This window comes from Rutidosis leptorrhynchoides, chromosome 5 (assembly GCF_046630445.1).
Source record: "Rutidosis leptorrhynchoides isolate AG116_Rl617_1_P2 chromosome 5, CSIRO_AGI_Rlap_v1, whole genome shotgun sequence".
Lineage (NCBI taxonomy): Eukaryota > Viridiplantae > Streptophyta > Magnoliopsida > Asterales > Asteraceae > Rutidosis > Rutidosis leptorrhynchoides.
In genome coordinates, this window is record NC_092337.1 from 171926768 (window position 1) to 171938677 (window position 11910).

The 11910-nt window shown below is 30.6% G+C and overlaps 1 non-coding gene across 1 annotated transcript; it reads right to left on the bottom strand.

Moving 5' to 3' along the window:
* Positions 1–549: 549 nt before the first annotated feature.
* LOC139850868 (small nucleolar RNA R71) lies at positions 550–656 on the bottom strand. The gene has a single exon (XR_011760245.1). It is a non-coding gene; the product is annotated as a small nucleolar RNA R71 (small nucleolar RNA).
* Between the last annotated feature and the right edge of the window lie 11254 nt (positions 657–11910).

Below are 11910 nucleotides of genomic sequence, written 5' to 3' on the forward strand. Positions count from 1 at the left end.
TGCCGAATTTAAGCAAGATTTGGAGTATGCATATTTGTGTCAAAAATAAAACTGCATATCGGAAGATTTGTAATGTGAAATATGTTGGAAATCGTACTGTTATTATCAAATGTAAAGTTTGTAAGACTAAGATTATCGCTAAACGATAATCATTATTATGTTGTTTAAGACTTTGGTTATAATAAAGTTTATGGTTTGTATCATAAAAACTTATGCAGATTTTTTTTTTTAAAAAATGTCACAAATAGAGGTCAATACCTCGCAATGACACCAATGAATACGTAACGTTTATATTCGATATGAACGGGACGTCTCAGGTGGTGGTCCGAATGAAGATACAAACGAACATATTCGTCTTTTTCAAGAGATATGTCTTCTATTCAAACTTAAACCAGACACTGATCAGGCCATATTTTTAAGACTTTTCCCATGGACACTCCATGGGGAAGCACGAAGTTGGTTAGATTCATTGCCGAGGCTACGATAGAAACTTGAGATGGTATGATGGAAAAATTTCTTAAGAAATATTTTTCAGCTTCTAAGTCCGCGAGACTCCAACAAGAAATTACCCAATTCTGTCAAAAGTCGATGGAAACCTTATATGAAGCATGGAATCGGTTTTCCAAAATGCTAAGAGGTTGTCCATACCATGGTCTGGATACCTTCCAACAAGTTCAAATTTTTTACAAGGGTTGTGATGTTACAACCCGAATTTTCATTGATCAAGCGGCCGGAGGTTCACTTATGGACAAAACCGAGCAAGAGGCTTATGAGATAATCGAGAAGCAAGCCGATTATTCTCATGAGTGGCATCAAGAACGACCAATTACTCGTAATGCTCAAGTCCAAAGTGCAGGTGCTTATGATGACCTTAGTTCCCTAAGTGTGAAAATAGACAGTGTTGCTCGAAACATGGACAAAATCACCAAGGAAATTCATAGTATGAAGGTAGGTTGTGAATACTGTGGTGGTCTCCATTTAGGAAAAGATTGTGATGTCGGTTTAACAATGGCTCAAAAAGAAGAAGTGGCTTTCATAAGCCAAAGAAATAATAATCAATTTCAAGGAAGAGCCCAATAGAACCGAAACTTCAACAACCCCTACAACCCTCAAGGTCAAAATTCTAATTACCAACAAGGGTCAAGTAGTGGGTTCCAACAACAAACTCTGGGTTTTTATCAAAAACCTCAACAAGAAGAGAAAAATTCAAATATGGAGAGTTTGTTGGAGAGGTTAATTGCATCTCAGACCCAGCTTGTCACCAATATAAGCCAAAAAAACGAGAAGAACGAACACCAATTTAAAAACCAACAAGCTGCAATTCAGAATCTGGAGAAGCAAATGAGTGGTTTAGCTAGTTTACTTAGTGAAAGAAAACCAGGGAGTTTACCAGGCGATACTAATAAGAACCCCCAAAATGAACACGCCAATGTTATCACCACACAGAGTGGTCTAGCATACGAAGCTCCAAAAATGGCCGAAGATTCTAATTTCAGTGTTCAGTTGAACAAAAATGACGAACTGGTTAAGGAGCCAGAACAAGTGGTTGAGAAGGAAGAACGAGAGAAACCCGTAGTGAAGCCATATCAACCACCCCTCCCATACCCAAGAAAGTAACAACAAGAAAGGCTCGAAGCCAAAAGGTTAAAATTTCTAGATATGTTTAAACAAATTAACATAAATATGCCTTTTATTTATGTGAATTCAGGTATGCCCAAGTATGCTAAGTTCTTAAAAGACTTACTTACTAACCTCAAGAAGATGGAAAGCGTTTCATCAGTCACTTTAAATGCTAGATCTTCAGCGCTGGTCTAACGACCCGTCCTAATCCATCCGGACAAAGTCCATATCGATTATAAATGGTTCACAATAGTTGATTACATCGTGAGGTACTTGACCTCTATATGATACATTTTACAAACATTGCATTCGTTTTTAAAAGACAAACTTTCATTACATCGAAAGTTGACGGCATGCATACCATTTCATAATATATATCCAACCAATAATTGACTTAGTAATAATCTTGATGAACTCGACGACTCGAATGCAACGTCTTTTGAAATATGTCATGAATGACTCCAAGTAATATCTCTAATATGAGCAAATGCACAGCGGAATATTTATTTCATACCTGAGAATAAACATGCTTTCAAGTGTCAACCAAAAGGTTGGTGAGTTCATTCGTTTATCATAAAACAATAAAATTCATCATTTTGATAGACCACAAGATTTAAATGCTGCATGGTACAAATGGGCCCGAATCTTATACCCACCTGTAATGTACATGCGATATCTTTTAAATACAGTACACATTTCTAGTGTACGAAATCCATTTTTCATAAATCATAATAACCGTACACATATTCTGTACACAAAAATAACATACACATAACCTGTGTATAAAATCATTCTCTCGATACATAACATTCACTTCAATTGGTGGCAATTATCATGTTCACATAATTCAATGGTGGCAATTATCACGTCCACATAATTCAATGGTAGCAATTATCATGTCCACATAATTTAATGGTGGCAATTATCATGTCCACATAATTCAATAATAATCCACAGAACTTCTGTCTGCATAATAATTCATTCGAGGAATGTTTTGCTTATGTCTCTCTCGTCAAACATTTATAAAAGCATTTCATGTATTCACAGTTCAAAATATATTTCAAAAGCATTTAATAAAGCAGTTATAAAAACAGCGCATGTATTCTCAATCCCAAAAATGTAAAGAGTAAAAGGGAGTAAATGAACTCACCATACTGTATTTTGTAGTAAAAATACATATGACGTCATTTAACAAGTGTAGGGTTGATCTCGGATTCACGAACCTATATTATTTGTTTATCTTATTGAAACATATAATGGAAATCACATAATTTCATTTACTAATATATATTATTTATATTTTTGTGGTTATATAGAATTTATACTAAATTCCATTAAAAACGTATACTTATATTATATCTTTAATTATATGTTATATATAGTTATTCGTTAAAATGATAGTTTTGAAAATAAGGATTTACTAATAATAATAATGATAACCTTATTAATAATGATAATACTAATAATAAATGATAATGATAATCTTTAATAATAATAATAATAAATTAATTTATTTTTATAATGAAAACCATAATATTGATAATAATACCTAATACTAATGAGGAGTAATAATAATACTAATTATGATAATAAAAATAATAATTTAACTAATAATGTTAATCTTAATAACATGGTAATTTTTAATTAATAATAATGATAATAATAATAATAATAATAATAATAATAATAATAATAATAATAATAATAATAATAATAATAATAATAATAATAATAATAATAAAAATAATAGAATTCTACCTTAAAACAAGCTCCTAAAAAGAAAACGCCATTGCCCGGGCTCGAACCCAAGACCTCTCGTTCATAAACACCACAACCTAACCATTTGTCTATTTTGATTTATATATTATAATCCGGATTAAATTTCAGTTAACCCTTTATAGCATCTTCTCGAGTTCTATGCCCAAACAGAAACACTAATTTCTAACCATCAATATATTTCTTTCTTCCTTTATTACGTAAGTGCAACAGACAAACCTTTATATTTGTTTTTTTTTCTATGCATCATTTAAACAGAAAGAGAATAGCAACAATTGATATACTATTATGGTGACGGTTGGGTTTTGAATGAAAAACAGAAAGATTCGAGCACCGTTTAGCAAAGTGTCGGCTGTTTTGATGGGTTAGGGTTCAAAAGGAAAGGAGACATGTTGGCCCAACAACTATTTTAGTATCGACCCAATAAAAAAATACATGGTTTATGTCAAGGGTTTAGATATTCGAAACAGTCCACAGAAACCTAATTGTTTTCGTTGTAATTGAAATAGAAAGAACCAACAATTGCGGCAGGTGACAAAACAAGGAAAGAAAGAAAATATCACGCATGCTCTCAAGACTTTTTCATCACTCATGATATCCTCACAAAAAATATATATATAAAGAGGAATGTCCCTATAGCTACTTGGTCAGACATGAAGAAGAGAAAAGGGACGTGCAGCTCAAAAGAAGAAAAGGAAAGTATTATCACTATCAACCAATTGTCCCACCATTATCTATAATCATCTATATTTAAACGTGAACAAATGAAGTTGTAGATGTACACAACCACAAAGCTTTCGGTCAATGAAGTAGAGAGTGGAAAAGAAAAAAAAATATATATATAACCTGCACCGCAGTTTATAGCAGTTTAAATGTGTGGTCGTTTGGGTGGGATTTCGGATAGAAACAAAAGTTATTTACGAGTAGTTGCAGTAATCTAGTGAAGGGTTGTTGGGTTTTTGTTCGGGGCTGTCGTGGTGATTTCCAAATGGAAACAGAAGCAGAAAATATAATATGATGGATGGCAGTTTGTTTGGGTGATCAAAGGTTTTGATTGTAACTCGAATATGAACCGAAGTATAAGGTGATGTTACGATGATGATGAACCATGGTGATTCATAAAGCAACAGCCTTCGTCGAGTAGTAACAAAAAATCAAACAATAGCATTAAGGTATGGTGATCGTTCATGGGTTGTGTTAATACATATGTGGTTAAGGTGATTATTTATAGTTGGAGGTTGATGGTGGTTATCATGGTTCGAGGATAAGAGATTGTGGGTTGTGACTCATAATGAAAGGAAGAAGTAATTCCAATGTTCTATATTGATTTGTGTCGACATGAAAATATTCGATAGTACAGAAATATATTAAAAGAAATAAAATAGGAATCCGTGATTACAGAAATTTTGGATTATCCTTATGTTTGATTACTAACTAGTACGATTGATTAAACAGAAAGGCAAATTATCAAGAGCTCTAAAAATGACTTGAAACAGAATACTGATTCTTATGTATTTAATATATATATATGCTATTTATTTATTTATTTATTTATATATATGTGTATGTATTTATATATATATATATATATATATATATATATATATATATATATATATCTCAGTTATATGTATATGAATTTACATAAATATATCTGTATTTATATAGTTGTATCTCAAATATATATATATATATATATATATATTAAATATTTAAAGAAGCATAATAACATTAATCATACAAATATTAATATCGAATATCAATAAATAATAATAATACTAATATTAATCACAATATCTAAAATTATAATTTCACTTATTAGTTATATTAGTAATGATATTAACATTGGTAACAATAATGATAATAATACTAATAATAATATAACAAGTTATACATATCACTTTTATAAATAATAATAATCAAAGTATAATACAATCTTGTAATTAAGTTTGATATAATACAATTTATTAGTTATATCATATTTACTAATTATATTATATTGAATTATTTAATATTTATTTATTACAATATATATATAATAATATTTATGTGTTGAATATATATATATTTATAGATTCATTTTAAATTATGAAATTATTATCTTATATATTATTTTTCATATTTAATTCTAATGATTAAATTATAATTTATAATTTTAAATCATTGTATGTATTTACATTTATATATATATGTACATATTCAATTACAAGAAATTGTTCGTAATCGTCGAGAATAGTCGAAGGTAAAATGGGTAAATGATACAGTTCAAAGATTTTAAGACTCAACATTACAGACTTTACTTATCGTGTCGAATCATATAAAGATTAAAGTTTAAATTTGTTCGGAAATTTCCGGGTCGTCACAGTACCTACCCGTTAAAGAAATTTCGTCCCGAAATTTGAGTGAGGTCGTCATGGGTAACACTAAAAATGTTTTTATGACAAATTTGAGTTGATATATAGAGTTTTATCACTATTGAGTAATATAGGTAAAACGATTCGATTACTTGAAGAGTACGAGTGAAGCTATCATAAAAGAAATGAAATGAGAAATAAAGTTTTGTTTTAACTTTTGATATTGCCTTGGTTGAATTCCGGAATTCAAGGGATTTAAAGAAAATTTTCGTAATAAGATTTGGTTCTTCGGCGATTAAGGAAATCAGGATCTCCTTTGATTAAATGCAATAATCTGTATGGATTGCTCTGTCGGATATTTCACTATAAATCCACCCTCTTTGTTTCCTTATTTCCACAACTCGATTTGACTTGTCAAATTATCAGAAGTCACGAGAAAAGATAGAACTATCAAGAAAATATGTTCTTGATATGTTTATAGATTAGATAGAATATAAGAGTCGTGTAACATGGCACATGATGACAGTACTGTGAATCATCACGTTTCATAAGAAACTCAGCATGAATTACTGTAATATAATCACGTTAATCAAGTGTCATTATATTATACTAACTCATGCATCAGTTTCCAACACTATTTCAAAAACATTCATTTAAATTCGAAGGTTCGCAGAATATAGACACTAAAATAGTTTCCTTTTATGATATAATACGGATAGCGCAGAGAGATAGTTAATATTAAACGAGAATATTTATGAAGATATCTTCAAAAATATTGAAGATATTAATAAAGAAAGGTACGATGATATCTTAGGATTTCAGAATCAAATTGTGATGAAGAAATTCATTCACGATGATTTTGATTGGTTAAGGAGTAAGGTATTCGCTAAAGATTTCATCAGAAACAGAATCATCTAGATTCTTTATGTACAAGTTTAGTCCTTGTAATTTGTTCAGAGTCTCCTTCATGGTTTGCTCAATCTGGTTTCCAGTTCCAACTTTTCTAAGCTTTGCCAATATACTATTCTTTATCTTTATACCTTCGACGGTTAAGGTCGTGTACAATTTTTTTTTTTTGCTGCTGTATTCAGCTTGTACAGTTTTTGCTGCTGTATTCAGCTTGTACAGTTTTTGCTGCTGTATTTAGCTTTTTCAGAATTTGGAGTATTGATTTGTAGACTGGGTGCTTTTCAAAATTTCAGAGTGGAAGATCATAATTCTAAGAGATAAGGGTTATATGTATACTTATAACTGTTGATGTAGATATGCTGCGAGATTTCAAAATACTGATTTGCTAATTCCCGGTAGTTGGTATAATAATTCTCGTTATAAGATGTAAATGAGTAAATGATAGGGTTTCACTGAATATAGTGATTTTTCGGAAAGTCAAAGATCAACGGAGTTGTTGGTAAATTTACTGCTAGTGTGGTAAGATATAAACGGTTCCCCGGTAACAATGATGAAGGGGTAATCGTTATAATAAGGCTTATTCGAATGAATAATTGAAGGTGATTTGCTGGAGCTGTGACAAAACTGACTACTTTGTAAAGGGATTGCAAAGTTATTTTAGCTAATAAATGCCAAAGGATCTTGCACAGTTTTGAAGTCAAGGTATAGCTTTGAAATCTATAGGAATCTGAGGGTGATGCCTTCTGTTAAATCTTGACTTGGATTTTGATTTGTTAAAATCGGAATATGAAATCAAATTTGGATGAGGATGATTGTTTTGATTTCTATGAAAGAATGTGTATCGTTGTGAAGGTAGTGAGTATAGTTGATGATTAATGAATCCAAATCGAAGATTGTAACATATTAATTGTGAATTTATATATCTCTCGGGTACTACCTACCCGTTAAAAAAAAATTCACAAATAATATTTTGAACAAGAATTTTTCATTACAATCTGTATATTTTCTTCAGATGTAATACTGATTTAATGAGTTAATATCATATTAAACTCATTTGATTTTCGGGTTGAATTAGAAATGAATAATCTCTAAAACATTAGAGATTACATAATCTTCACGGAATATTTCACTAATGCAATCAATACCTCAATATTTATTTTTATTGATATTCCTCGGTGAAGGATGTTGATGCTCGTGGAATTCTTGCAAACTTCGCAAGGTACGATTGATGTTTCTAGAAAGTTTTAAGTACATCGTAGACGAAAGTGTAAAATCAAACTTGTTATTGAATAATACACTTGGTTTATTATGAAACGGAATTCATATATCTGTAGATGTAAGTAGGATAGGAAATGACTGTTGAATCAGATTTGAAGAACGTACAGTGTAACTCATTAATGTGAAATCTTAAATATTCCTCGGGTATTACCTACCCGTTAAAATATTTTCATCATTAACAGTTTGTACGAAAGAATTTTTAATCACAATCTTTACGAAAATATATATACATATATATTTTCTTCAGATGTAGTCATGGATTTAATGAGTCAATATAATATTAGACTCATTTGAGTTTCGGTTTGCGCTAGAATAAGTAATCTCTAAAACTATTAGGAACCACATATTCGACGCAGAATATTAATGAAGTTATGGATCAATACTTCATCGTTAATTATTAGGATCCACATATTCTTCGCAGAATATTAATGAAGTTATGGATCAATACTTCATCGTTCATTGCTGTTGGTGGTACTGTTGGTGCCGGTATGTTGCTGAAGCTGGTACATTTCGCACCATATTTTCCAGAGCCACTACTCGAGCGCGAAGCTCGTTGACTTCTTCTATTACTCCAAGATGATTATCGGTAGGAACGAGCGGATGAATAAGGTTTAGGATTGTGGATAATATATAATCATGCCGAGATATTCAGGAAATGAGGGTAAAAATGGTGTCTCGGATCGGTTCGCCGGTAAGTGCTTCAGGTTCTTCGCCAAGAGGGGACTGTGGTGGGGGGAAGGGATCGCCTTCTTCTTATCTCCAATGATTAAGTAGGCTACAAACCCATCAGATGAATTGGGGATGAATAATTGGTTGATTCATTCCGGTGACGCTGCTTTCGGAGCTGGAGTGGGACTCCATATCGAAATCCGAGGGACGTGAACTAGTTGTGAGTTCCATTGCGTACGATTGAATAAAGGATTTTTCGATATGAAATGATTTTCGGATATCGGCTGATATTCTAATTACATAGAATATCTATATATATATATATATATATATATATATATATATATATATATATATATATATATATATATATATATATATATATATATATATATATATATATATAGAACAAAAGATTTCGTAGATTACGGAGGAATTTACGAAATATATCAGGCAAAGTTTATGGTAATAGATACGCTAAGATATGGATTAGCAGATACGCTAAGATATGAATTTTGTCTATACACTATTCATGCAATCAATGCAGTAGGATGTGTTTAGACTAAGAATGATAAGCAGGTAATTTTCGACAAGAAATGATAAACAAAACTTTTGACATGCAGACCAGGTTCATGTCCAGACTCATTAATATAACCTAACAACTACTAGGCCGAAGTCCAGACTCATTAATGCATCCTAACAACTACTAGTTAGACACACTAATGCAAGACCTGGTTCGCTACGACCACCGCTCTGATACCAACTCTAACGACCCGTCCTAATCCATCCGGACGAAGTCCATATCGATTATAAATGGTTCACAATAGTTGATTACATCGCGAGGTACTTGACCTCTATATGATACATTTTACAAACATTGCATTCCTTTTTAAAAGACAAACTTTCATTACATCGAAAGTTGACGGCATGCATACCATTTCATAATATATATCCAATCAATAAATGACTTAGTAATAATCTTGATGAACTCAACGACTCGAATGCAACGTCTTTTGAAATATGTCATGAATGACTCCAAGTAATATCTCTAATATAAGCAAATGCACAGCGGAATATTTCTTTCATACCTGAGAATAAACATGCTTTCAAGTGTTAACCAAAAGGTTGGTGAGTTCATTCGTTAATCATAAAACAATAAAATTCATTATTTTGATAGACCACAAGATTTAAATGCTGCATGGTACAAATGGGCCCGAATCCTATACCCAACTGTAATGTACATGCGATATCTTTTAAATACAGTACACATTTCTCGTGTACGAAATCCATTTTTCATAAATCATAATAACCGTACACATATTCTGTACACAAAAATAACATACACATAACCTGTGTATAAAATCATTCTCTCGATACATAACATTCACTTCAATTGGTGGCAATTATCATGTCCACATAATTCAATGGTGGCAATTATCACGTCCACATAATTCAATGGTGGCAATTATCATGTTCACATAATTTAATGGTGGCAATTATCATGTCCACATAATTCAATAATAATCCGCAGAACTTCTGTCTGCAAAATAATTCATTCGAGGAATGTTTTGCTTATGTCTATCTCGTCAAACATTTATAAAAGCATTTCATGTATTCGCAGTTCAAAATATATTTCAAAAGCATTTAATAAAGTAGTTATAAAAATAGCACATGTATTCTCAGTCCCAAAAATGTAAAGAGTAAAAGGGAGCAAATGAACTCACCATACTGTATTTTGTAGTAAAAATACATATGACGTCATTTAACAAGTGTAGGGTTGATCTCGAATTCACGAACCTATATTATTTGTTTATCTTATTAAATCATATAATGGAAATCACATAATTTCATTTACTAATATATATTATTTATATTTTTGTGGTTATATAGAATTTATACTAAATTTCATTAAAAACGTATACTTATATTATATCTTTAATTATATGTTATATATAGTTATTCGTTAAAATGATAGTTTTGAAAATAAGGATTTAGTAATAATAATAATGATAACCTTATCAATAATGATAATGCTAATAATAAATGATAATGATAATCTTTAATAATAATAATAATAATAATAATAAGTTAATTTATTTTTATAATGAAAACCATAATATTGATTATAACACCTAATACTAATAAGGAGTAATAATAATACTAATTATGATAATAAAAATAATAATTTAACTAATAATGTTAATCTTAATAGCATGGTAATTTTTAATTAATAATAATGATAATAATAATAATACTTATTTTCCTAATAATAATAATAATAATAATAATAATAATAATAATAATAATAATAATAATAATAATAATAATAATAATAATAATAATAATAATAATAATAATAATAAAAATAAAAATAATAGAATTGTACTTTAAAACAAGCTCCTAAAAAGAAAACGCCATTGCCCGGGCTCGAACCCAAGACCTCTCGTTCATCAAAACCACAACCTAACCATTTCTCTATTTTGATTTATCTATTATAACCCAGATTAAATTTCAGTTAACCCTTTATAGCATCTTCTCGAGTTCTATGCCCAAACAGAAACACTACACAGATCTCGGCCCAGATTTCTTTTCGGCCCACCAACAGGTTCTATGCCTGACCTCTTCACAAACCCAATATACATAGTAGCCCATGAAACCCTAAAGGTTTTCGGTTAACATGTATCATCACAGAGTTATTCGACTTCTCAGCTCCATCTCATAAATCATTATCTTTATTCGCCCATTACTCATCGTCTTTTCCGTAACCATCATCATCATTCAACGTTCCTCATCAATCATCATCATCATGACTCATAAAATTATTAATACCGAAACCTTTCCACTTATTATTATTATAATCATCCATTCTTAATTATCATATTCAACTAGACCAATTACCATCACCTTAATTATAATGCTCCAATTAATTATTGTTATGATAAAAATAATTGAACGTCCCACAAGAATGTGTTCTATCAGCCATCTAGCTCTAGTCCCACACCCACTCCACTATCCCTTTCTTGTGAGCACTAATTTCTAACCATCAATATATTTCTTTCTTCTTTTATTCCGTAAGTGCAACAGACAAACCTTTATATTTGTTTTTTTTTCTATGCATCATTTAAACAGAAAGAGAATAGCAACAATTGATATACTATTATGGTGACGGTTGGGTTTTGAATTAAAAATAGAAAGTTTCGAGCACAGTTTAGCAAGGTGTCGGCTGTTTTGATGGGTTACGGTTCAAAAGGAAAGGAGACATGTTGGCCCAACAACTATTTTAGTATCAACCCAATAAAAAAAT